The sequence below is a fragment of the Hypanus sabinus genome, chromosome 14, assembly GCF_030144855.1.
Source record: "Hypanus sabinus isolate sHypSab1 chromosome 14, sHypSab1.hap1, whole genome shotgun sequence".
Lineage (NCBI taxonomy): Eukaryota > Metazoa > Chordata > Chondrichthyes > Myliobatiformes > Dasyatidae > Hypanus > Hypanus sabinus.
The window spans coordinates 32,754,827-32,781,220 of NC_082719.1; the positions used below are offsets into that span (position 1 = coordinate 32,754,827).

Genomic DNA, 26,394 nt, shown 5'->3' on the forward strand with positions numbered 1-26,394 from the left:
GCAGATAAATTTGAGGTGGACCCAAATGCTAATGTACTCACACACTGCAAATGTGACCATTAGACCATGACACTGCTTTTCCCCAGTTAAAGTGCTACAATGACAAAGTTATTGCTCCATAACTGTAAACCATACATATAATTAACACTTGTTTTTCAGCTGGCTAACTCTCTTACAAAACAGGCATTATTCAAAAATGTTATCTCAGTATCAATTTCAGAAATGAAGGGAAAATAATGGCCCAGATTTCTCAGCATAAATTTTGTGACTCCTGCATGAACAATTAAAAAACCACCAGAGACCAAGCACAGCTGACCATTTCCCATGTCTGCTCCCTCCTAGGCTCCCATGGTTGATTCCAATGGCAGGATCAGACCTTGCTGGGATTGCTAAGCAATTAGGTCAGTTTGCCCATTCTCCAGGCTGTTCTTGAATAACATACCATGGTCAATACAGAGCAGGACATGACATGCCCTAGATTCAAGTGCAGATTGTCTGGCTGTTTGGAAGACAAGTAGCAAGCTAGTTCTTTTTTCAATTATGGGTAGATTGTAAAAATGATCAGAATTAGAGTCAGATTTATTATCACTGACATGTATATCATGAAATTTGTGTCCGGCCTACAGTGCAATACATAACAATTATTATAATTTACAATAGATAGAGAAATAGATGAATAGATAGATAGTGAAAAAGAGGAATAATGAGCTAATGTTCACAAGTTCATGAGACCTTAAGTCACAGGAGCAGAAGTAAGCTATTTGCCCCATTGAGCCTGCTCTTCCATTCCACCATGCCTGATTTATTCTCCCTTTCAACTCCATTGTCTTGCCTTCACCCCATAACTCTTGATACCCTTACTAAGCCAGCTCTCAAAGGTTTGGTTCAGCTTTGAACTGTACACTGCCTGCACACTGTTCTGTCAGAACACAAATTTAACCCTTGCTTTGCTGCTCCCACCATATAGATCCCCTCTAATTCTCCTGTTGCCCGCCTAGCTGTTATATGGCAGTCATTGAACTACTGACCAACATGTCTTTGTGATGTGGGAAGAAACTGGAGCGGTAGGGGAAGCCCATATAGTCACAAGGAGAACATGCTAACACCACATGGACAGTACTGGAAGTCAGGATAGAACCCAGGTCACTGGAGCTTTGGGACAGCAGCTCTACTAGCTAGGCTACTGTGTAACCTTTCTTTATCAGTCCAGCCCATTTATTCTTATGGGAAACATACTGTATATTGTCCTGATGAAGGGTCTCAGGCTGAAATGTTGGCTCTTTATTCTTCTCCGTGGATGCTGCCTGGAGGAGGAGGAGATGTTATTACTGACTATGATCTCCTGAAGAGGAAGTCAAGGATCCACTTGCAGAGGGAGATACAGAGTTATTAGCAAAAATCATTCTAGCTGGTTTAAAAGAAAACTGTTAATAATTTAATTTTTAGTTTAAATTTAAATGTCCAAACAGCAAAGGTATTCAGAAACATTAAGACTTTGACAGAGTCAAAACTAGGGTCAGGCCTTTGCTAGCTGTAAAAGCAAAGATTCACAGACCAAGACCTCTTCTGACCCGCCACCTGGAGTCAGGCTAGGCTGGGTCCTCCTCACTCCTGCTTAGAAAAGATTCTGGGAAGTAGAAATTGAAGGTGACAATTGTGGACAGTGAAATTCTGATTAAAGTGTAATAAATATTTAGTACGAAGACAGACCGAACTTAGCAGGTCCTATACAGTACATCTTTAAATTGGCCAGATGAATTATTGTCTTGAATAGATCATTCCATCCTTCATTTTAACTGAGTGCGCTGAGTAGGCAGCATTAGCAATTGTTTTAAACTGCAAAGGTTTCCTTTAAATGTACAGACTAGAGCTGTACTTTTAACTTTGAAGATTGAATGAAGACTCAATGACTTTCCACACTAATGTTGGAAGTGGATTGGTCACAGAAGGCACTATTGAAGTCAGGTTTATTATATTTTTTCAAGGAACTGTATAAAACAAAAGGAAAATTTAAGTTTCTCCTGTCAATGATTACCACCATCTCTCTCCTGTGTTCCCTTTCTACACACTTGTCTGAGATTTGAATATTTGCTGACAGTTGCTACACACCCGTTTCCCACTTAAAAGTCAGAGACGTAGTTAAATGTCAATTCCTAGTTTCATTTACAATGCTGCATTCTGCCATGGGTCTAATAAGTGAGGCACTCTGAATTAAAATTCATGCTCTGCCCCTGCATTTCTTCATACAATAGCACAGATTTGTTTTTCCAATTTGATCAAATTATGGATGAAAACTGAACAATGAATCATATTCTTTGACCTTTAGTTTCTGCAATTTGATTTCAAATGACTGAACATAACTTGATTCTGAAGCAAATGAGCAAGTGAGATTATTGTAAAGATAAAATTCCATTCCACAATATCTATTGAATGTATTTGTTTAACATATATCCTCAACAACTTACTTAAATCTTTACCAGTGAACAAGTTTTCTTTTCCTACAAAGGGATTTCTGTTATCAAATTAGTTGTCTTTCAATTTGTCCTTGCTTGTATAAATATTGTATAGCTTTCTACATGATAGTATATCTTCAATTATCTGGTACATTTACGCTTTAAAACAAATTTCAACTGTATCTAATCTAAATAGACAAATACCTCGTAGTCATCTAGACTGGAAATCATAACATGATTTTAATTTTATCATAATGTAAACCATTCTTGTAAGGTGCTTAATGAAGTACTTCAGATGAAAAGGGATACATGACTGGAAATGTTTCACAATTCATTTGACTAGTCTCAAAACTAGTACTTCTTAGTAATTTTTTATCTGTAATTCTAATACGGTTCTCAATGATTTTTTACACTAACTATCCAGGCATCATTTTCTAGTTTTTAAAGTAATTGAATTTAAACTGACTCTCCATTAGCTCTCTTCAAGCTGCATCCCTAGTTGTAGAGTTCTTGCAATCACATATTTACTACAGAGATCCATTTAGCTCAGGTATCTTGAACACTTCACAAGTATCTTCTACATCTCTTTTTTCTTAAATAAATAATCCCAGGGTCAACGGCTGATCTCATATGTCTTTAGCTCAACATTGGCTTCCTACACAGCTTCTTAGCCCAGATCATCAGCCACTATCTAAAGCATCACAAAGTTATCAGTTTCCAAAGTAATCTCCTACTCCAGGTTTACTCTGGAAGTCAAAGACATTGTAAAGCCCTTCACGCCTTAGCAATAGCCTCCTTAGTCTCAACCTACCACCTTACTTTAGATGTTTGAAAAGCTTATGGAGTTAATTTCCAAAGTTAAGATTATCAGTGCATTTGCTGGCACAATCAAAGCATGTGATTGGAAAGGTAAAAATAATGAGATTTTCCTAACTGCCACTGAAGGAAGTAAACTTGTTTGGAAACCGCATGAAGGCAAGATCAGGTTTGGGTCCATGTTCTTCAATGGCAATAGCACCCTGGTACATATTGTCAAGGCTGGCAAATGTATAATGGTTCACTGGCTGAAGTACTGGAGAGTGACAGATGCTGTACAACAATTTCAAGAACAATTAATGCCTTTAGCAGAGGAGAGAACACAAGAGGTTGATTTCCTTCTTCAGCATAAACAAAAAAGCTGCATTTTAGTTTTCATCAGTGTTAAATTCCATTCATTAAGTGAAAATGAGGCCAATAAAGATTAACATTCAGAAGCAACACCTTATTTGATGATGATTGGAAACTGATTGAAAGTCATTCCGAGGGATAATTCACTCATTAGAGAGTGTGTATATATACATATATTGAAATATTTTTGTGTGTGTATCAGTCAAATTTCATTATATCATACAAAACTATATAAGCTTATTGATTAGTTTGGTTGACTAATTTATAGATCTTAAAAATACCTACCAACTCATTTTCTGTGAGTTGTCTGGGCTGAAACAATTTGAAAATCCAGGAAAATTAAGTGAGGTAAATTGATAAACACTGAAGTGCACATCCTTACAATGATATTTAACATTAAAATGCACGGTTTCATGACGGGGGGGGGGCGTCACCTTACATTTATCACTATTTTAATCATTTATAAGAATATTATTCAATAAAATATCCAATTCAAATCAGGGACAGCAGAGATGTTTTAATTTAAAAATATCATGCTGAAAATGACTTTGAATATGGTCTAAAATGAAACCAATTACATTGAATAAATAATAAAAATGACAGAATGAAGGACTGCTGGCAAATTCCATAATTATTCAATTATTCCACATATTTGCACCATCTGATCCTCCTTTTCCTAAAATGATGAGCTTCTGACAGTTTCACATATGACTCTTCAGTATTTAGAGTCAGGAAGGAGTCTGTAAATGTCTCCGTGCAATCACTTGCATCTCCTCTGGATGCTCCTGTTTCCTCCCACATCCCAAAGACATATGGGTTAGTAGATTAACTGGTCACATGTGAGCAATTGGATTGCATGGACTCATTGGCTCAAAAGGGCCTATTACCGTGGTATATGTATAAATAGAAAGCAATACTTAAATAAAAAGGAACTTCTGTTCCATTTGGGCTAGATTATTCTGCCTTTGACTAATGTTCTGAATTGAATCAGGCAAGTCAGCCTATACTAATGGAAAGAGTGCTGCCTTTAGCCTTCTCATGGAGTCTAACTGAGATGACTCCAGACCTGTTGGTATTCCTCAGAATTATCCAGGTATAACATAGCACAAGATCCAACATCTTGTTCATTTCATTAAGGACTGCAGAACAAATGTGTGGCGGAAAAGATAAGACGTGTCATGTTTTTAAAACTATTTTACATTAGTTTATTGTTGTATATAATAATAAGTGGTTTAAATCAGTTTTAAATGGTTTAATTTTTTTAAAATAATTGTAATTATATATTTTTATTATTTTTTGGAGTTGGAGAAGTTTATATGTATTAAAAATCAACAATAGCTTGGTTAGAAGCCAGAAAATCCACTCCCAACTTTGTTTCAGCTAGGATCATTCTGGAACAGGGTGTCCACACTGCACTACCTAAAGACAAGCTGCTGCTTGTGTTCAAACCAGTTGGAATTCCAACTTAAGCTTTAGAGATGGGCCAGTAAAATTACTCTGCATATGCTCCAATAAGCTTAGCGACTACAAGCAGGGGTTCTGGACAGCAGATTCTGAACAACAAGATCCTTTCAGTTAGCTCATTTTAAGTGATGACTTCTTCTCTGGGATGGTTCTAGTCCACCAGGTACTCTCTGGTCAATCTGGACAAATGATCATTCTTCGTATACGAGCATAGACAATGCATATTTACAATGGTCAGCACTATATAATCTGATCATATCCTCTCCAAATTTCAAAACTCCACCTCAGTTTCTGACATGACTTACTAGATTGCACTCAGATATTGTACAGGAACTCAAGTTGATATTCTTCCTACTTAGTCCAGTGGTGTTGAAGCCAACTGCAAGATCACATTTGTTCTCCACATTGAAGTCTTGTGACAAGGGAGCAATTGGACCGAAGCTTGTATTTAAACTAAGCACTAAATTTAACAATAAGGACCTGGAGGAAAAGTTAATCAATTTATCACTAACATTTGGCTAAAAGAAAGGAAACATAGCTTCTTCCTCTTTACCCAAAAATAGCAACCTTCAAACACTATCTAAAGGTGAGACTAAATCTATATTCAATCTTTATCCTCAATTTCTCATCGTAACACCAATGGGGAAAATTCTCAAAACCTCCATTGACACGAGTTCCTACTGACACTCATTTGTTGTCTTCCCTGATTTTAAATTTGTTAATTTTGTTTCATTTCAGCCATTGTTAAATAGTACTTGTTGCTCTTGATAAAGTTATAGAACCACAGAACCATAGAACATTACAGCACAGTATAGGCCCCTCAGCCCTCCATGTTGTGTCTACCCATATAATCCTTAAAATAAAAGTACTAAACCCACACTACCCCATAACCCTCCATTTTTCTTTCATCCATGTGCCTGTCCAAGAGGCTCTTAAATACCCCTAATCTTTTAGCCTCCACCACCATCGCTGGCAAGTCATTCCAGGCACTCACAACCCTCTGTGTAAAAAAACTTACCCCTGATGTCTCCTCTAAACTTCCCTCCCTTAATTTTGTACATATGCTCTCTGGTGTTTGCTATTGGTGCCCTGGGAAACAGGTACTGACTATCCACCCTATCTATGCCTCTCATAATCTTGTAGACCTCTATCAAGTCCCCTCTCGTTCTTCTATGCTCCAAAGAGAAAAGTCCCAGTTCTGCTAACCTTGCTTCATATGACTTGTTCCCCAAACCAGGCAACATCCTGGTAAATCTCCTCTGCACCCTCTCCATAGCTTCCACATCCTTCCTATAATGAGGTGACTAGAATTGAACACAATGCTCTTAGTGCGGTCTCACCAGAGATTTGTAGAGTTGCAACATGACCTCTCTACTCTTGAACTTGATCCCCCTGTTAATGAAGCCTAGCATCCTATAGGCCTTCTTAACTATCCTATCAACCTATGCAGCGACTTTGAGGGATGTATGGATTTGAACCCCAAGGTCCCTTTGTTCATCCACACTCTTAAGTAACTGACCATTAATCCTGTACTCAGTGTTCTGGTTTGTCCCTCCAAAATGCATCACCTCACACTTGTCCAGATTGAACTCCATCTGGCATTTTTCTACCCAAATCTGCAGCCTGTCTATATCCTCTTGTAACCTTCGACCACCTACAGCTCCATCCACAACTCCTCCAATCTTCTTGTCATTTGCAAACTTACTCACCCATCCTTCTGCCTCTACATCCAGGTCAGTTATAAAAATCATAAATAGCAGGGGTCCCAGGACAGATTCCTGCGGCACTCCACTAGTCACCGACCTCTAGGCAGAATACTTTCCTTCCACTACTATCTTCTGCTTTCTTCCTTTAAGCCAATTTTTTAGCCAAACAGCCAAGGTTCCACTTATCCCATGCCTCATGACTTTCTAGATGGGTCTCTCATGAGGGACTTTGTCAAATGTTTTGCTAAAGTCCATGTAGACCACATCCACTGCCCTACCTTATCACCAGTAACCTTTTTGTATTCTTTATGGAGACATGATAAAACCAGCTTTAAAGGTGGTCACAATACAGTTATATGGAGTGCTGCAGATCATGCGGTAAAGATCCACACACAGTTCTGGTGAATAGGAAATTCTAAGGCTTAGGTCCAACATAGGTGAACAAACAGTAATATTTCTGCAAGCCATGATGGCATACAGACTGAGGAGTAATGTACTGTACATAAATTCCCTTTGTCTTTCTATGTAGAAGAAATCACAAAGCATGGCAAATATCACTGAATAAATCTTGTCAGATAGTGTGGAAAGTGGAAAAAGAGGGGGAGATAACAATATCCCTTTACCTCCCATCTCTTTAAGGGGGGAGGTGGTAGGATCCCATTGGAGATGGCAAAACGTTGCTGAGAATGATGTGTTGGATGCAGAGGCTCATGAGGTGGTAGGTAAGGACAAGAGGAACTCTATCACTGCCAGGGCGGCTGGAAGATGGAGTAAGTATGGATGTTTGGGAAATGGAGGAGATGCAGATAAGTTCCTCCATCTCCAAAGGGTGTCACTTTCTGCAATTTTTGCCATCTCCGAAGGGATCCTACTACCAAACATCTTTACCTCATTCATCCTCTCTTTCCACAGGGATCGTTCCCTCCATGTTTCCCTTGTCTATTCACCCCTCCCAACACTTATCCCTGCAAGTGGCCGAAGTGCTACACCTGACCATTCATCTCCTCCCTCACCTCCATTCAGGGCCCCAAACATTCCTTCCAGATGAGGCAACACTTCACCTGCAAATCTGCTTGGTGGTCCATTATATCCGGTACTCCCAATGTGGACTCATCTACATTGGTGAGACCCATCATATAAGCAGAACTTCCTGGCGGCTAAACATTTTAATTTCCATTCCCATTCCCGTCCCAATATGTCCGTTCATGGCCATTTCTAGTGCCACAATGAGGTAATCTTCAAGGTGGAGGAGCAACACCTTATATTCTGTCTGGGTAACTTCCAACCTGATGACATGAATATTTATTTCTCCTTCCTGAAAAAAAAATTCATCCCCCCCCCCCCACCACTTCTTCTCAGTCCCAGTCTGGCCTCTTCCTTTTCACCTGCTGATCACTTTCCCCTGGATCCCCTCCCCTCCGTAACTTTCTCCTCACCCATCAGATTCCTTCCTCGCTAGCCCTTTAATTTTTCTATCCATCTGGCTGTCCAGCTATCACCTAGCTATCCTCCTTCCCCTTACCCCACTGTTGTATTCTGGCATCTTCCCTCTTCCCTTCCAGTCCTGAAGAAGGGTCTCAGACCAAAACAATGATAGTTTATTCATTTTCATAGATGCTACCTGACCTGCTGAGTTCCTTCAGCATTTTAAGTGTGTTGTTTGGATTTCCAGCATCTTGCAGAATTCTTCATGTTTAGATATTTGCATTACTAAACTTTCTGACTTGACCTGAGCTATCACATGCATCATACAATTTCCACTTTCATGAAAATGCTTGGTTTTAACTTTGATTTTGTCTTCTTGAATATATAGAAAAACAGAAAATACTGGAAACAGTCAAAGGGTCCAGTAGCATCTGTGAAAGAGAAATGGAGTTAATTCTTCAAGTTGAAAACCCTTCGATAGAAAAACTGAGAGATGATTTAGGGGTCAGAGTTTCGGGACAGAGGTGTGGGTGATATAGAGGTCAGACCAGACTCTAGGCCTCCGCTCTGTGTTTGAAGGCTAACAACAGGTAAGTGGGACATCTGGAGTGGGACATCTGAAGTTGGGTGGCAGACCAGTGAAGATGAGGGCTGGAGGCCCACTCACAAGGGCATTGTGTTATTAGTAGGTTCTGGAATTGGAGTTCCACGGGGGCAGGCGACATGCAGGTGGTCCCCTAGACACACAAATTGGCGAGACTGGAGTTTGGGGCCTAATGCTGGGGGTACTGGTCATTGGAGAGTCCAGCATTTGAGGCCTAGTGTTTGGGATCCTCATCCAGGGTCTTTGTTCATGGTCAATGGGGAGTCCTGGAGTTAATACTGAAGACCGAAGCCCGAGGTTGACTGGAAATCCAGAAGTTTGCAGAAGCCTGGATCTGCAGGTAAACTGGGGAAGTCAAAACTCGATCTGTGAATCCATGAGACTGCTGGAGACCAAAGATGGCCAGCTCCGGGGTTTGAAGACCATGTGTTTGCACGGGCAGGTGGGAGGGAGGGACGGAGCATGTCTGGCTGTTGTTATTTTGTTGCTTGCTGTGTTTTGTTTTCTGTTCTTCACATTAAGCACATCAATCTCTGCAGCTTCCAGCATCTTCAATGGGATCCTACTACTGAACACAGTTACCTCACCACCACCACCCTCCCCCCAACATTCTCCAATTTTTGCAGAGATTGCTCTCTCCATGATTCCCTTGTCCATTCATCCCTCTTCACTGATCTGCCTCCTGGCACTTACCCCAGCAACTGGAAGAAATGTTACATCTGCCCATTCACATCCTCCCTCACCACCATTCAGGGCCCCAAATAGTCCTTTCAGATGAGGCAGCACTCTACCTGTGAGTCTGTCGGAGTAATCCAGTGCTCTAAGCACAGCTGCTTCTACATTGGTGAGCCCCGTTGTAGATTGGGGGTCCGCTGACTTGAGTAACTTCACTTTGTCTGCAAAAGCAGGATACTATGGTAGCCAACCGTTTTAATTTCACTGCCCATTCCCATTCTGACATGTTGATCTGTGGCCTCTTCTACTGCCATAATGAGGCCATTCTCAGCAACACCTTATATTTCATCTGGGTAGCCTCCAACGTAATGGCATGAACATTGACTTCTCTAACGTCCAGTCATTTCTCCCCCCCACTTCTCTCTTTTCCCATTCCCCATTCTGGCTCCCCTCTTACCTCTTTCTCTTCTCCTCACCTGCTTATCAAGGTTCAAAGTAAATTTATTACCAAAGTATGTACATGTCACCATATACAACCCTGAAATTAATTTTCTTCCTGGCATACTCAATAAATCCATAATAGAATAATAACCACAATAGAATCAATGAAACACCACACCAACATGGGCGTTCAACCAATGTGCAAAAGACAACAGACTGTGCAAATGCTAAATAAAGAAATAATAATAATTAGATAATACATATCAAAAACATAAGATGAGGAGTCCTTGAAAGTGAGCCCATAGATTTTGAGACAGTTGAGTGCTGGGATGAGTGAAGTTGAAAGAAGTTATCCCCTTTTGTTCAAGAACCTGATGGTTGAGTGGTAATAACTGTTCCTGAACCTGATGATGTGAGTCCTGAGGCTCCTGAACCTTCTTGCTGATGGCAGCAGTGGGAAGAAAGCAAAACCTGGGTGGTGAGGATACCTGATGATCAATGCCATTTTCTTGCAACTCTTCCAGTATATTTGCTCAATGGTGGGGAGGGCAATCAACTCCCTCTAGTGCCTCTCCTCCCTCCCTTTCTCCCATGATCCACTGTCCTCTCCTATCATATTCCTTCTTTTTCAGTGCTTTATCTTTTACAGCTATCACCTTTCAGCTTCTGACTTCAACCCTCTCTCCTACCTGGCTCCCTTTTCCCTGATGGAGCTTCACCTTTCACCTTCTAGTTTGTACTTTTCCCCTCCCCCACCCTCTTATTCTGTCTTCTTCCCTCTTCCTTTCCAGTCCTGAAAATAGTACACTAAAAATTCAATAGGAATCACAAAAATCGGACTATGGATACTCAGCATTTTTTATTAATTAAAATAGAAAGACAAACATAGAGAGAAAAGGGGAGGAGTCATTGATAAAGAAATGATAGCCTATAATGTTCTGTATTCTGTACAAGAGTACAATATAAATGCTGGCAATCCTTTCGTTATTATGGAAGTTACTTTCACGTCTTTAGCCATTTCTGCTTTGTAAAGAGTTAATAGTTTTCAGGATAACATATTTGAAGTGAAAGGTGAAATCAATATTCTTGGACAGTTTTAAGGAAATACAAGTTCCATTTAAGGTCGGAGAAGGTAAGACGACCCAAAAGAGTGATTGATGAAGAAGACTAAAGGGCAGATCTATCACATGTCAGCTACTAGTTTGCTTTGTGAGTGACACAAAGAAACCACTTTGAAGAATTGAAAGAAACTAAACTTTCACTGACTTCAAGAAGACCATGATAAAGATTAGCAATTGTTTGAGAGGACACAAGGTTGTGAGCATGCAGGATATCAATCTGAAGCAAGTTAATGAATAAGGAATAAAATCGCCTAAAGCAAATTGTCTTTAAATATCCTCCTTTTTCAATTCACTTTCCTATTAATGTTTCTTTATCAAAGGCTTGAAAACCATTGAACATCACATTAAACAAAAATTTAAAGCTTCTTTAATGTCCTACAGCAAGTATAAGACTGCTAAAAACGTGCAAATGCAAATGTTTTCTTGTTTGTGATGTTAAAACTGAATCTGATTGATTACTTTGTACCTTTCCCCTGTAAATAATGTTGTGTAAATACAATGTACCAGCAAAATGTCATTCCTCTTCCCCAGTGACGTATGGCTATGGATCTGGAACAAACAGGGTCAAAATAGGTAGTTAATTAATCGTAACTTTATCTGCTTGACCTTTGCAAGACACGATGCAATGCAGAAAAATGTAAACTGTGATCAGTCCCACTTACTGCTTTGTCCTTTGCAAGTGCCTAGTTATGCCTTCGAATTTGAATAGCTTAGGGATGACAACTAAGAAAACAGGATGTATTATTATTTCCACTTATTAAATTACACTGCACATTATAGGGATGAACCTTCAGTCAAAACTACCTGATGAGAAAATGGTAAAGGTGGAAGAGTTTATTGTGTTAAAACTGTAAGTGTTCAATTTCCCCAGTGTAAGATAATTGAGTAAAAAATATTTGTCCTTTACCAAAGCTGGATAAACAACCTTTTTATGGAAGATCCTTCAGCGATCTGATAAATGTTCATACATTGGTCAAAGCTAAGCAGTTATTCTGGTATTGTGTATCTACCAGAAAACATTTAACTTTTTTTTACTGTGTTTCAATAGCAGCATAAATACCCAGCAAATTTATGACCCAGCTGCGGCAGAGGTAGTTTAAGAAATGTAAAAGGATAGGTCTAAAATGGTAATTTTTTACACTGAGCTAAAATAGATATCAAACCCACATAATCTGCCCAAAGATATGATAATATGCAGAATTTACTGTCACCTTCACCTGGCATAGAATAAGACAGCAGGATAGCAACAGATAATCATCAAGAATTCTTGAGATTGCAAAGGATAATTTCCATTTGGTTTGCTAATTTTAACAGAGATTTTCAATGACCTTGATGAAAGACCTTCAACCAAAAACACAACTTTGTTGCTCTCTTCATTGATGTTGCCTGACCTGCTGAGTGCTTCTAGCATTATTTTTTGTTTTTATTTCAGATTTACAGCTTCTACAGTATATTAGTTTTGAATTATTATCAGCAACAGAGAAATTTAGATGAATATCTTATCTATGAGTCTTTCATGCAAACATTTGGATTAGCTATCTGCAGGAGGAATTTAACAGGTCAGCACCTGTGAGAGGAAAGGAACTTTTAAATTTTGGGTTGAAACTCTGCATCAGGACAAATGCAAGCATTTTCTTGCTAACATAGGTATTTCTGAAGTGATAATCTCTTGGTCAGTGCCCATCATCTGCTCCGATCTTGAACGCAGGATAAGCCCCACAAATTAATACTGAATGCTGCAAATAATGACCACCGCGATATGTACAGTAAGCTGCCCCAAAATATTTGGAATACAACATCAAGATGTCAGCTATTTGCTCCATCAAGATCCTGATCTGTGTCTTTTACATTCTCTCACTAAAACAAGCAAAAATAACAGTGCCAGTTGAAGAGATTACTCTCAATCTTAAACAAATGATCACCGTGATTGCCTGATCAGTGTGGAACAATTGCCTTAATAAAATTGTATTGAGATAAGAGTCAGCTAAGTGGTCCAGAGAGAATCTTTCATCTTCAAGCATTTCAAAACTCTCTTTGAGGCACTTTTAAAATACACTATCATTATTGAAAATTTAGCTTGAATAAAAATTGCATTTTGTTAAAAACTCTCTTTACCCCAAGAAATTGTGTAAAATCTGGAATTTATTTTATTCATCTGAGAGCAGGAGAAACTAAGGTGCATCGTAGTGTGTACTATAACTTCAGAGGCTATAGAGAAAGATATTTTAGAAAACAACACAGTGGAAAAATGGTTAAGTGTCCCTGTAATAAAAATAGGAAATGCCAGAAGCACTCAGCAGGCAACATCTGTGGAAAGAGAAACTGAGTTAATGTTTCAGATCAAAGACCCCTTATTGAGCAAGGAAAGTGAAATGCAGCAAGTTAACTTTAAGCTGATGGGAGGACAGGGCAATTTCTGTTTTTATTTCAGATTTCAGACAGCAGTAGGTTTTTGATTTCCCAGTGAGATCCAGTGTTTTTCCAATCACTCTCCACCCCATATTACTTGACACCACCAGCAATTACTTGGGATTGATGGGAGGAGAACTTGCTGGAGGATTCTGGCAACATAAGAACATAAGAAATAGAAGCAGCTGTGGGCCACCTAAATCCTGTGTCAATTATGTTAATTAAAATGATCATGGTGATCTTTTACTTCACCTCTACTTTACAGCACGAACCCAATATCCCTTGATTCTCTTAATACCTAAAACAATCTTTGTGTTTATCTTGTACATTCTCTGTGACTGATTAATCAGGACTCTCTTTGGGTCTGAATTCCAAAAAATCACTGCCTTCTGTGTGATTACTTCTTATCTCTGCCCCAAATAGCTGCCCCCTTATTTTCACCACTTGATTCTGAACTCCCCAGAAAGGGGAATTATCTTCCCTACATATTTGCTGTCAGCCTTTAATAATTGTGTATATTTCATTTATACCATTTTGCCCTACTAAATTGAAGAGAGATAGCAACCACCCTCCCTCCAACTCCAATCCCTCCCCACTGCTTAATTACTGATCATATGTAAACTCCTCCCTCTCAGGAATCGATTTTGTAAACCATTACTGTTTCCCCTTATTAAAAGAATATCATTTCTTAGGTAGGAAGATCAGGCCCATATACAATATTCCATATGTTAATTCACCACTGCCTTATATATGTCTCTACTCATCCTCAATTCTCTTTGTAATGAAGCTCAAGACAATTTTAGCCTTCCTAAATGGTTATTGTGCCTAAACTTTAACTTCTAATAATTTGTTTACAAGGACACCGAGTTACTTGGGTTTTCTCCAGTTTCCTCCCCATTCCAAGGATGTACAGGGTAGTAGGTTAACTGTTCATCGTAAATTGTCTGTGATTAGGCTAGGTTTAAGTAGGTGGGTTACTGGATGATGCAGCTTGTTTGGCTGGGAGAATCTGTTCCATGCTGTATGTTTAAATAAATAAATAAACTACCTGCATTATTTTCCCTGTGCTGAGGTAAAGGCTTTCTTTCACTTAGTAATGAATCATTTGAACTGGTAGTAGGAAAAGTCCCAAGGGCAAGTCTTTCTCAAAACAGCAGACCAAAGAATGAGAAGGAAAGCTCTGGAGAGAAGAGTCAACCTTCTGGAATCTTCTGGGAGTCGCTCCAAACACTGAAGCAGATGAGTTTTTCAAAGGCTGTTGCATCCCAAAAATGTTGTGTTTTGCTGGCAGATCTTCAAACATGAACACAAGCATGGGCTACTCAACCTCTGTGAACCTAATTATCCCAGACACGGTGGCTTCCATGGCTCACAGCTTGCAACCTATTACTAAATAGAAAACAGCAGATAGAATCAGTGTGCAGATCTGCTCAATTTATAGGCTTCCTGAATATTAGGTTGTGCTGGCACCTCCACTAGGCAATATTCATTTACTAAGAATGGTAAGAATCACTCAGTATACAAATAGTGAGGGTCCATTTCCAAATAGATCCTAATAGCCATTACTAATAGGCAAAGAAACTCAGTGGTTTAATCATTGTGAAGGAATCAAGCATGCCAATACATACTTCAGTCAACATACCATTGGACAATACTTGAGGGAAAATGGGTATTCCCTACATCCATGGGCTTCTGGAAATGCTGAAGAACATTATTTCAGCCGCAGCAACAGGGTTACTAAGAAAGTATAGAAGCTTAGCAGAAGAATCCTCAAAATGGGTTCCTGTTGATGGAAGGCTCAAGGGATTCCCTGTAAATATTTTAGAGTGAATTGTCTCTTTCAGTGACATTTAGGGCATCTTTTAAAATATGGATATACTACAAATGCAGCAAGTGCACTGTCTTGCAACTGGAGGAGTAAAAGGTGGTAAAATGATATTTTTATTTCCTGTGACTGAGTAGTCATGTAGTCCCAATAAAAAGGTGGAATTTTTACATCAGGTTCCAACATTTTTTTTAGGTACTTCATTTTGTGGGCTTCTTAATCTTTATACCACTCAGCTAATGTCAGCTGTAAACTTAGTTGTCTCAATCAAATTTTCACTTTGCTTTTACATTGTTACATAAAAGCGGTATATTTTACTGGACTCCTCACTGCTACCTTAGAGCTAATGTGTATTAGAAAATTGCCGACATACCGCTCGCCAGTTTGACCCCAGAGGAAGGCTGCCTCAATGACCTGTATTACTGAGTATGGTTGAATGACAATGAAACTTGAACTTCAGTATTTTCTATATTTGAACTTAAACCATGGCTCAAAATGTTATCAGGAGAGAAATAAATTAATCAATAGAATGATGCGAAACAGAGAAAGCTAGCAAAACTGGTGGATTTCTATTTATCAACAGTTTCCATGAAAATCTTGACCCCTGTAGTAAAAACAAGCTTGACTTTTAAAGGGAAAAAAAATCACGTATATAGCCATTTCACTAGGATAGATTAAATTGTCTCTATTATCTAAAGGAAAATCACCACTGCTTCAGAAAATGAACTGTTCTGCTTTTGTACTTCACTGAGATAACTAAACATTATTCCTGTGCTGGTGGTATCATTACAATACTGCATATGTGCCAACCTATGGATGTAGTTATTTGAGATGAAATCCTTGCTTGATACTGTTTTATACTATGGATAGGTAGAAAAATGCCTATTTTGTTGGGAGAAAAATTATGAAGATCTGGAATAAAATAATTTTATATTTCAACTTTCTTTTAAGATACAAAGATTGCCAATGTATTGCACACAACAGTGAAATGATCTCTTGTTTATAAATATTACTTATTCCAATAATCCAACATTTATTGCAATATCCAAAATAATGCCACAAATGGATTCTAAGTGGATAAATATAGAAAATACTGAAGTTCAAGTTTCATTGTCATTCAACCATACTCAGTAATACAGGTCATTGAGGCAGCCTTCCTCTGGGGTCAAGCTGGCGAGCAGTATGTCGGCAATTTTCTAATACACATTAGCTCTAAGGTAGCAGTGAGGAGTCCAGTAAAGTATACCGCTTTTATGTAACAATGTAAAAGCAAAGTGAAAAGTTGATTGAGACAACTAAGTTTACAGCTGACATTAATTGAGTGGTATGGACACAAAACATATTTTAAAAGTTATACCCATTCAAGTACAAATAAAATCCAAAGTATTATAGAGTGGGAAAATTGAGTTATTGGGAATGGGAGAATAGTCAAGCAAGTTAAATCTATAAGGATGGGACATTTAACTTCTTTCCTAAAATTTTCCTCTCACAGTATAATGTTTCCTATTGAATCAACAGCTCCCATTGAAAAGAATTATGCTTCTTACATCCTGGATCCAAAATTAATCTCCATAGCTTTAATCAATTACCAGTTATTCCAACATAACCAGTGCACAGTAAACCTGCACTACAAGTGTGTAAAGTTGTATACTTTAGAAATAGTGCAGCATCTGAGATGATTTATAGTGTTATGCTTAATGATGTCTAATTATATACTTGCTGATGAGATGCTGATAACTGACCTTCAACAGTTATCCACTCAACTTCAATGTTAATGTGCAGAATTTTAAATTTACAAATCCATGAATAGATGCAAATATGTAACAGGATGCTCACCCGGATGATTCATTACAGTTTGAAAGGAGAAGGAACATAAACTATTACAACTCCCCAAGAATAGATGCAAGATTAGAGCTAGTTGCAAAAATAACTTCATTACATATTGATGTACAGGCAACAGCCAAGTTCATCCTGCTCAAAATCTTGACCCAGTGTCTCCCATGATCACTTTTCCTTTTGCTGCAAGGCAAACTTTGCAGACCGAAGTATTCTAGAGTTTAGCAGCATGATTTCATTGGTTACTGGGTCGTGAGCAGCACAGTGAGGGGAAAATGCTACTCTGAAATATCTCAGGTAGTCTGTGACAACCGATAAACTTGATAGCAGTATTTTGCCTGCCACTTGATGCTTAACAATTTTTAAGTATCTGTGACATTCTGAGATATCTTAAAACTGCAAGATTATAGTAAGTAATTAATATAATTTGTTTTTCAAAACAAAGTAAAATAACTAAAAAGACTTATTCATAGTTAAAAATATTAAAAAGAATCATAAAAAGTAATTCACATTTTCTTTATGCCTCTTTAAGCATAGCCGTATAATTGCCTTTGAGATTAATGAGATATTTGATATTTTCTTGCATGTTTTTTTACAAATTAGGATTATTTGTATGCTTCTAATGTTATGTCCTCTTTCAACAAGATATTCTTTGTAATGCATTTTTCATCTATCACTCTGGCCACATTTCTAAATGTCTGGTTTGTGAGTTAATGTTAACATCCAAATTCTAACTCTTTTCTGTGACTTTAGTCATGAGTTCATCTGTTTCAGCTGCATATCTTCTAATTCTCCCCTCAAGATTTGGTTGGATGACAAGTTCAATCATGTTCCAGGTCCTCCTCACAACAGAAAGTTGGTGCCAGTCTCTAGTTTTACAGAATATTTGCTGATTTCTGATGTTGTTGTCCTTTTCAAGTTCATTATTGAATTTGTTAAAGCTTGTAACTTCAGTTTCCATTATAGCTTAATTGGCAACTCCCATTAATTTCTCACCCACACCCTTTGATGCTGGATGATAGGAAGAAATGAGTGTATCATTAACATCATTTTATTTCATGAAGTGTACAAATAGAAATGAACAGCATTCAGAACTATTATCAAAAACAAGTTATTTGGTAAGTCAGGACATGACAAAATGTCTCTGCATTGTTCAAAGGTGTGCCCTTCTGTGGAACTGAGGTCAACATGGTTCACTTCCCTTTTAAGTGACTGTCCACGAGAGACAAACAGTTAGCAAACAACTTGTCACAATAATCAACATGTGAATTTTGTACAGATGTTGTCGGCCTTTTCAATTTCATTAAACTATATTTGCTGGCTTGGTTCCTTACTTAACAGTGCTCCAAGATCATTTTCTAATCCAGCTAACATGCATGAATTCTGGCATTTACCTTCATGCTCACAGTACCAGAATATTCACTGTGAAGTTCTTTTTTAAAAAAGTAATTCAACACCGTCACTATTCAGTAACTCACATCATTGGTAACACTATGGTCTTATATATTTTTGTCTATCTCAGAGGCTGGAAACTAGAAGATATTTTCAACGTGTAGCTCATGCATTTATTTTCTATATATTAGTTCTCATGTGGCAATCGTGAACAGGTAATCTGAATTGCACTTTATTTCCTACTTAGAAACATAGAAAACCTACAGCATAATACAAGCCCTTCAGCCCACAATGTTGTGCAGAACATGTACTTACTTTAGAAATTACCTGGGGTTACCCATAGCCCTCTATTTTTCTAAGATCCAATCCAATCCAATGTATGTATATCTAAATACAACTATTAGCAGTTTTGCTAATTCAGTGCTAAGAATACCTAATGAAATTGATGGCCTGTGACCACATAGAAGATCTGCCAAATAAGAACTGATGAAATCCTCTCACAGTAATGATAATTCCTAATATCTCATTCCCAATTTAAGCAACTTCTATAGACTCAGGCTTTGAAAATGTACATGATATAAGTTGACTTTGTTTGATCAACCATTAAATGCCTGATTATGGAATGAGTCCAAATCCAAAGTTTTACTAATTTCAATTTACACATTGTATCACTAGGTTCACAGATTCTCCTCATATATGCTGTAGACCACAAGCATTCAACCCCCTTTTTTAAGTGCCCATCAGAAAATGATACAAGTCTGGTTGTATCTTGTTAAATCAGTTAAAAGAAAGAGCTGATGTATCATTGTGCCATTGTTAAAAATGTTCTTAACTCTGCATTGTTTTTCATTTCCTTTCCTTCACAATTGCATCCACCTTTTTTTAATAGTTGAAATCTACTTGAATCTAATTCCAGGCCAAGAAAATCTGCTTCTTTTTGTATGAACATGCACCTGCTTCTTTTGAACTCTACATTCTGTTTGTACAGCTACCTGCACACTTCAAAGACTTTCTTCTCTTGTACTTGTAGATATTCATGCATCATCTTGGTTTTAGAGACCTAATAGATCTAGTTCAGTAAAAACTTTAGTTCCTGCCAACTCCTCCCACAAAACTGTCAGGTAGGCAACAGGGACTGCTCATTGTTAACTGCTTGATTCAATGTCACTTTGTAATCACCACATGGTTGAACACCTTTGTCTGTTTCAGGCACAAATGCATTTGATGTTGCCATGTCAGTCTAGCTTGTCTTCACTAGAACTTTATTTTGTTCCAGTTTATCTAATTATTCACCATCTGGCTCATCAATGCGTAAGGGACATGTTGACACATACTGTAGATTGGCTTTGCATCTGACTTGATACAGATATGGGCATTGTTACATGTAGGTTTTTATGAACATTTCTATATACTTTACTAATAGTTTGGCTGAGTATAATTTTGAAGTATCTATCCTGAATGACACTTTTCAGTCCAGATCCATTTTTGTGCTATAAGTAAAATCAGCAGAAACCACTGGCAGTTCTACTTGCTGGGTATGGTATCAGTCAATGTTCTAATATGTAATGACCAGTATGCAGAAAAATTTTCTGCTGCGCAATATTTTGCTAAGTGACAACAACATGTGTGCACTGTCAATAAAAACTTAGATCACCACTGGGGTTGATCTTTTGCGCTCTAATTCATCTGCACTTTCACAAAACATACAGAGCAGGCCTGTAGCAGTTAATAAAGGATTTTCTCACCTGAGCTTTTGCACACTGTCCATATATGATTTGCTTGCTAAATGAGCTTTAAAATGCCAATTTTGCAAATATCACTCCACTTCTTCCCACTTGTAAATTCTCAGCAACTTTTACATAGCCACATTACATGCAGGTAACACGACTTTCTGTACTGTACCTAAATATTTCTCATAGCTGCATGTTCCTGACCTCATGAGCTTTTGGTTTAGCAGTTTCTACTGTTTCATTAAGCCATTCTGCTTCAAATGAACTAGTAGTTCCTTTGGACTGCATGCCCCTTGCTTCTTTGGAATTCAGCACAGTGAATCAATAATTTCTTCAATAAAAACAGTATAAATAAGCCAGTTCTAAAATCTGCAGGCAAATCATCACAAACTCCAGGTTGTCAACATCGTCCACATCAGAAATCGGAAAAGTAAATGTGATTGTGTGCGATGGTGTATTATACTTAATATGCTAATGAGGGTAGAGGGTGACAACCTTTTCTGCGCAGTTTAAATTCCTTTGTGTGCTTGTAGCAAGATACACACACACACACACACACACACACACACACACACACACACACACACACCCCTTACAGGGAAAGATTGTGTCAGTCTAATTTCTTTCATCTGGTTTCAGGACTTCTTTTGCTTTGCCTGAGTACATTTTCAAGTTCATTGGGCTCTTTAAAAGTGGATCTTGGCTAAACTTAGTTAGATACCTATTCTTGCCTGTAAATAAGTAATCTGTTACATGGAAATGCTTGAGTTGATGCACTGGCCCTGTAACTATACATCTGTTAAATCGCTGGTTTCAAACAGACAAGCTAACTCTAAGTGCCTTAGTTCAAGGAAGCTTGCAAACTTGATAGATAATATTATTTAGAATTTCAATAACACACTTATAATTGGGAGTTTTATGTACTCAAGAAAGTTAGGTTTACAGCTTTAATTGTGAGCTGTGAACATTAATCTGAGATCTATGTCTCCAAGATGCTTTTAGATTGTTTGTGTAAAAAGAAGGATCATGTATGTGTAAACTCACCCAAGTGGGAAAGAATCCATATAAATGAAAAGAGACGTATTAGCTTATTAAGAATGCAGTAAGTTACATCAAGAAAGATTAAAGAAACATGGGGTGAAGAATAATCTATTCCTCTGTCTTAGGTTTCTGTGAACGATGATTTATTCATTTGCATCATTGGTATGTCTTTTCCACTTATACAAATTATACTTGTGTTTTGGAATTGTGCTTTAGAAACACTTTGTATTTAGGCTATGCTTCATCTCTTTAGAAATGGTTTGTAATTTGGAAATGTGTAAGATAGAAATCCACTGTAAGTTTTAAATGTGTTTTAAGAATGTTGTTTGGATTTAAACATGTACTGCTGAAAATAAATGAACTGTGTTTTAAACTACTTTTTTTACCTACAAGTATCTTCAACTTGGTAGGGAGAGGGGACCCACCACTTAAAAAGTGGGTATTGGCAGCTAAATATGCCTTGGAGAATAAACAGGGAAGTGAACTAATCTTTGAAGATTGGGTAGTTACAGTATAACCTCCCTTTAGTGAGAGTACTTGGGGCTATTCATGTTTCATACAGCTTAAGGTCTTTGAGTTTTTAACTTTGCAGTCAGCAAACCCAACACTGTCACAAGGCTGCCAGAAGAAATAGTTGAGACAGGAACAATAACAATTTTTAAAAGACAGTTGCACATCAACATGGATAAGAAAGATTTAGAAAAACATAGGCCAAACATGAACAAATGGGACTAGCTTGGATGCGCATCTTGGTCAGGATGGACCATGCTATGATATATGACTCTGTTACCTGAACTAGCGAAGAGCGATTTCTTGAGGAATTATTCTGAATTGGTAGTTCAGGAAAGAAATGTAAGTATGCTGGAAATCTGGTAACTATTTGATCTTTGACCATCATCTAGACACAAGACTGGACACAAAAGCTGATAGCCATCACTTTTCTATAGAACTATCAGTTGGTTAACTTAGTGTGTCCTATTTGTTTACATAGTTGTTTCTGTAAACTTGATCTGTTCAAATTAGAAGTCACACTTCCTACGTGATTATGCATCACAAAGTACTCATGACAAAGTACTCAAGTGCGTTCAGATGTAGCGAAGGTGGCTCTTAGAATATAAGGGCTTGTTATTCACAAGAAATAGAGATTAATGCTTCAATGATGATTCATCAGATTTGATTTGAGCAGTGCACAAAGTGGATTCATACACTTGCAAAAGTAAAATATACAGTAATATTCCATGAAGTAAGTTCAAGTTTATTATCATCTGACTGAACACACAGTTAATCAAATGAAACAAGGTTCCTCTGGACCACAGTGCACTCATAAAACATATTCCACACACAGCACATAAAAAACAAAATATTACCATAAATAATAAAATATAATTCAATGTTCATGTATTATACGGCACAGGTAAACAGTACAGTAGTCAAGAACCAGCTCGAAGTCCGAGTGACAAGACCTCAGTGGTGGCAGGATATTCATTAGACTCACAGCTTGAGGAAAGAAGCTGTTTCCCAATCTGGCAGCCCTATTCCTAATACACTTGTACCTCTTTCCTGGTGGTAGTGGTTCAAAGAGATTGTAGGATGGGTGATAGGGATCCTCAACAATGCTTTAGGCCCTTAATATACAACCATCCCAGAAAATGTCACAAATAGGGGGGAAGGAGATGCTGGTGATCCTCTAGGTGTTTTTTACTATCTTGTGTAAGAACTTGCAGTCTGATGCCTTGTAGCTTCCATACCACATAATGATATAGCTAGACAGGGCACTCTCGATGGTGCTCCTGTAGAAAGTTGTTAGAATAGGGGCAGGGAGTCTTCCATGCCTCAATCTCCTCAGAAAGTGTAGATGCAGCTGAGCATTCTTGACTAATGAGGTGTTCTGGGTCTAGGCTAGATCCTCCATTATGGAACTTTACGCTCTTCACTCTCTCCACAGCAGAGCCATTGATTGTGCAATGGAAAGTGATCTACCTGCGCCTTGCAGAAGTCCACAATCATCACTCCTGTCTTGTCCATAATGAGAGCCAGGTTGTTGTTCTCACACCTCTTGACAAGCCATTCTACTCCCTCTCTGTATGCCGACTCCTCATTGTTGCTGATGAGGCCACAGTGAACTTGATGATGTGGTTTGAGCAGTCTGGCAGTGTAGTCGTGAGTCAGCAGCATGAACAGCAGTCCTGGGAGGCACCAGTGCTCAGTGTGATGGAGCTTGAGATGTTGTTGCCAACTCAGTCTGACTGGCGTCTTTCCATTAAGAAGTCCAAGATCCAGTTACAGAGAGGGGTGCTGAGTCCTAACGAGCTGCTGAGGAATGCTCATGTTAAATGCCAAGCTGAAGGTGATGAACCCCAACCTAGTGTACGAGGCATTATTTTCTAGGTGGGACAGGGCGGAAGGGTGGGACCAAGGCTATCAGAACATAAGAAATAGGATCAGGAGTAGGCCATCCAGCCCACCGAGCCTGCCCCGCCATTCAATAAGTTCATGGCTTATCTGTCCATAAACTCAGCTCCACCTACCTTCCTTTTCCCCATAACCCTTAATTCCCTTACTATCCAAACCTATCTAACTGTTTCTTAAATATATTTAGTGAGGAAGCCTTAGCTGCTTCCCTGGGCAGAGAATTCCACAGATTCACCACTCTCTGGGAAAAACAGTTTCTCCTCATCTCCGTCCTAAATCTTCTCCCCTGAATCTTGAGGCAATGTCCCCTAGTTCTCATCTCACCTACCAACAGAAACAACTTTCCTACTTCTATCTTATCTATCCCTTTCAAAATTTTGTATGGTTCTATAAGATCCCCTCGCATTCTTCTGAACTCCAGAGAGTATAGTCCCAGACGACTCAATCTTTCCTCATAGGTTAACCCTTTCATCTCTGGAATCAACCTAGTGAATCTCCTCTGCACTGGCTCCAAAGCCAGTATATCCTTCCTCAAGTATAGAGACCAGAACTGCTCACAGTACTCCAGGTGCGGCTTCACCAGTACCCTGTATAGTTGCAGCATGACCTCCCTGCTCTTGAATTCAATCCCTCTAGCAATGAAAGCCAACATTCTGTTTGTCTTCTTAATAACCTGTTGGACCTGCAAGCTAACTTTTTGTGATTCATGAACAAGCACTCCCAAGTCCCTCTGCACAACAGCATGCTGCAATCTTTCACCATTTAAATATTAACCTGCTCTTCTATTATTCCTTCCAAAGTGGATGATCTTGCATTTACCAAAGTTGTACAGTATTCCATCTGCCAGACCTTGGCCCACTCACTTAACCTATCTATATCCCTCTGCAGACTCTCCACATCCTCTGTACAATTTGCTTTTCCACTCAGTTTAGTGTCATCAGCAAATTTTGCTACACTACACTCAGTCCCCTCTTCCAAATCATCAATGTAAATTGTAAATAGCTGCGGACCCAGCACTGACCCCTGCAGCACCCCACTCACCACTGACCGCCAACCGCAGAAACACCCATTTATACCAACTCTCTGCCTTTTATCAGTTAACTAATCCATGCCAATACACTTCCTCCAACTTCATGCATCCATATCTTATTTATAAGTCTCTTGTGCGGCACTTTATTGAACGTCTTCTAGAAATCCAAGTATACAACATCCACCTGTTCCCCTCTATCCGCTGCACTCATTATGTCCTCAAGGAACTCCAGTAAGTTTGCCAAACAGGACATGTCCTTTCTGAATCCATGCTGCGTCTGTCTAAGGGAACCACTCCTGTCTAAATATTTTGCTATTTCTTCCTTAATGATAGCTTCAAGCATTTTCCTGACTACAGACGTTAAGCTAACCGTCCTATAGTTGCCTGTCTTTTGCCTACATCATTTTTAAAAAAATGACGTGACATTTGCTGTCTTCCAATCTGCCAGGGCCTGCCCAGAGTCTAGAGAGTTTTGATAAATGGTTACCAATGCATCTACAATAAACGCCACCAATTCCATCAGTACCCTGGCATGATCCGTGCAATGTTTTGAATGGAAGGTGAACTGAAAAGGGTCCAATGTTAGATTTTAACCTATTTGTTACCAGCCGTTCAAAGCGCTTCAGGTTTGTTGAGGTCAGTGCCACCGGTGATATTCATATAGTCCAATTACTATTGCTCTCTTGGGTACCAGAGTGTTATGGGCTGCCTTGAGGACTGCAAGGACAGTGGATTGCTGTGAAGATATCTTAAGGCCTCTGTTCACTGGGACGCACAATCCCTCAGCACCCAAGCAGGTCTGTTGTCCGATCCGGCAGGTTTGTGTGCATTTTTCCTGGCTGGGATCCTCCTAAGGGGGCTTTCCCCTAAGACATATTATTCATTGTGTCAAATCGGGCATACAAGGCATTCAGCCTCTCAGGAAGGGAGGTACATTGGTCATTGGTACACAGGGTGGACTTTTAATCGGCTATGGTTTGTGTACCTTGCCACGTATGTCGCGTGTCCCTGGTGTCACAAAGGTGTCTGTGAATTTTCTGTGAGTACTCTTGCTTTGCCCCTCTGATAGCACATGAGTGCGTGGCTCTTGTTGACTTTGGAGTTGCATCCTATCCCTGATCTAAAGGCAGCAACCCAATCCCAAAGCAGTGCATAAACTTCTGCAGTCAGCCATAATAAGATTAATACTTTGTGCAGAAAAAATTATCGCCCAAGCATTCATCAGTACTATTAATATATTATCCTTTTCAGATACTGATGTTTCTTCAGCATAATTAGTTTATTTTACACAATGTAATTCTATGCACCATAAAAAAGTTAAGTAGGTTTATTTAGATTATGGATTCTCTATCAACATCTATGCTCCCTTAAACCTATGAATGGCTGAAACTTCATTCAGTTTGGATCAGTATAACAAAAGGTCATTGTGCAATTTATGTAATTCATTTATAAAATGTAAACACCAGTAAGTAAAAATGATATGATCTGGCTCAGTCACTTTAGTTCTGATTTCAAGCAGCAAAGTGCTGATTATATAATCATTTTTATCTGTTATCTTATAGCTTTGTTCTGAAACAGATTTAACTTTAATTGTAAAGGACAACCAAAGGCGGAAGGAAAATAGGAACAGTTTGCTTCTGTTTACTGAAGTATTACTAGATAT

At 38.6% G+C, this 26,394-nt stretch overlaps 1 protein-coding gene across 4 annotated transcripts in view; it reads right to left on the reverse strand.

Annotated features, from left to right (window-relative positions):
- The window catches only part of ppargc1a (peroxisome proliferator-activated receptor gamma, coactivator 1 alpha), a 589,189-nt gene that overhangs the window by 72,470 nt on the left and 490,325 nt on the right, over nt 1–26,394 (reverse strand). The window lies entirely within an intron of this gene.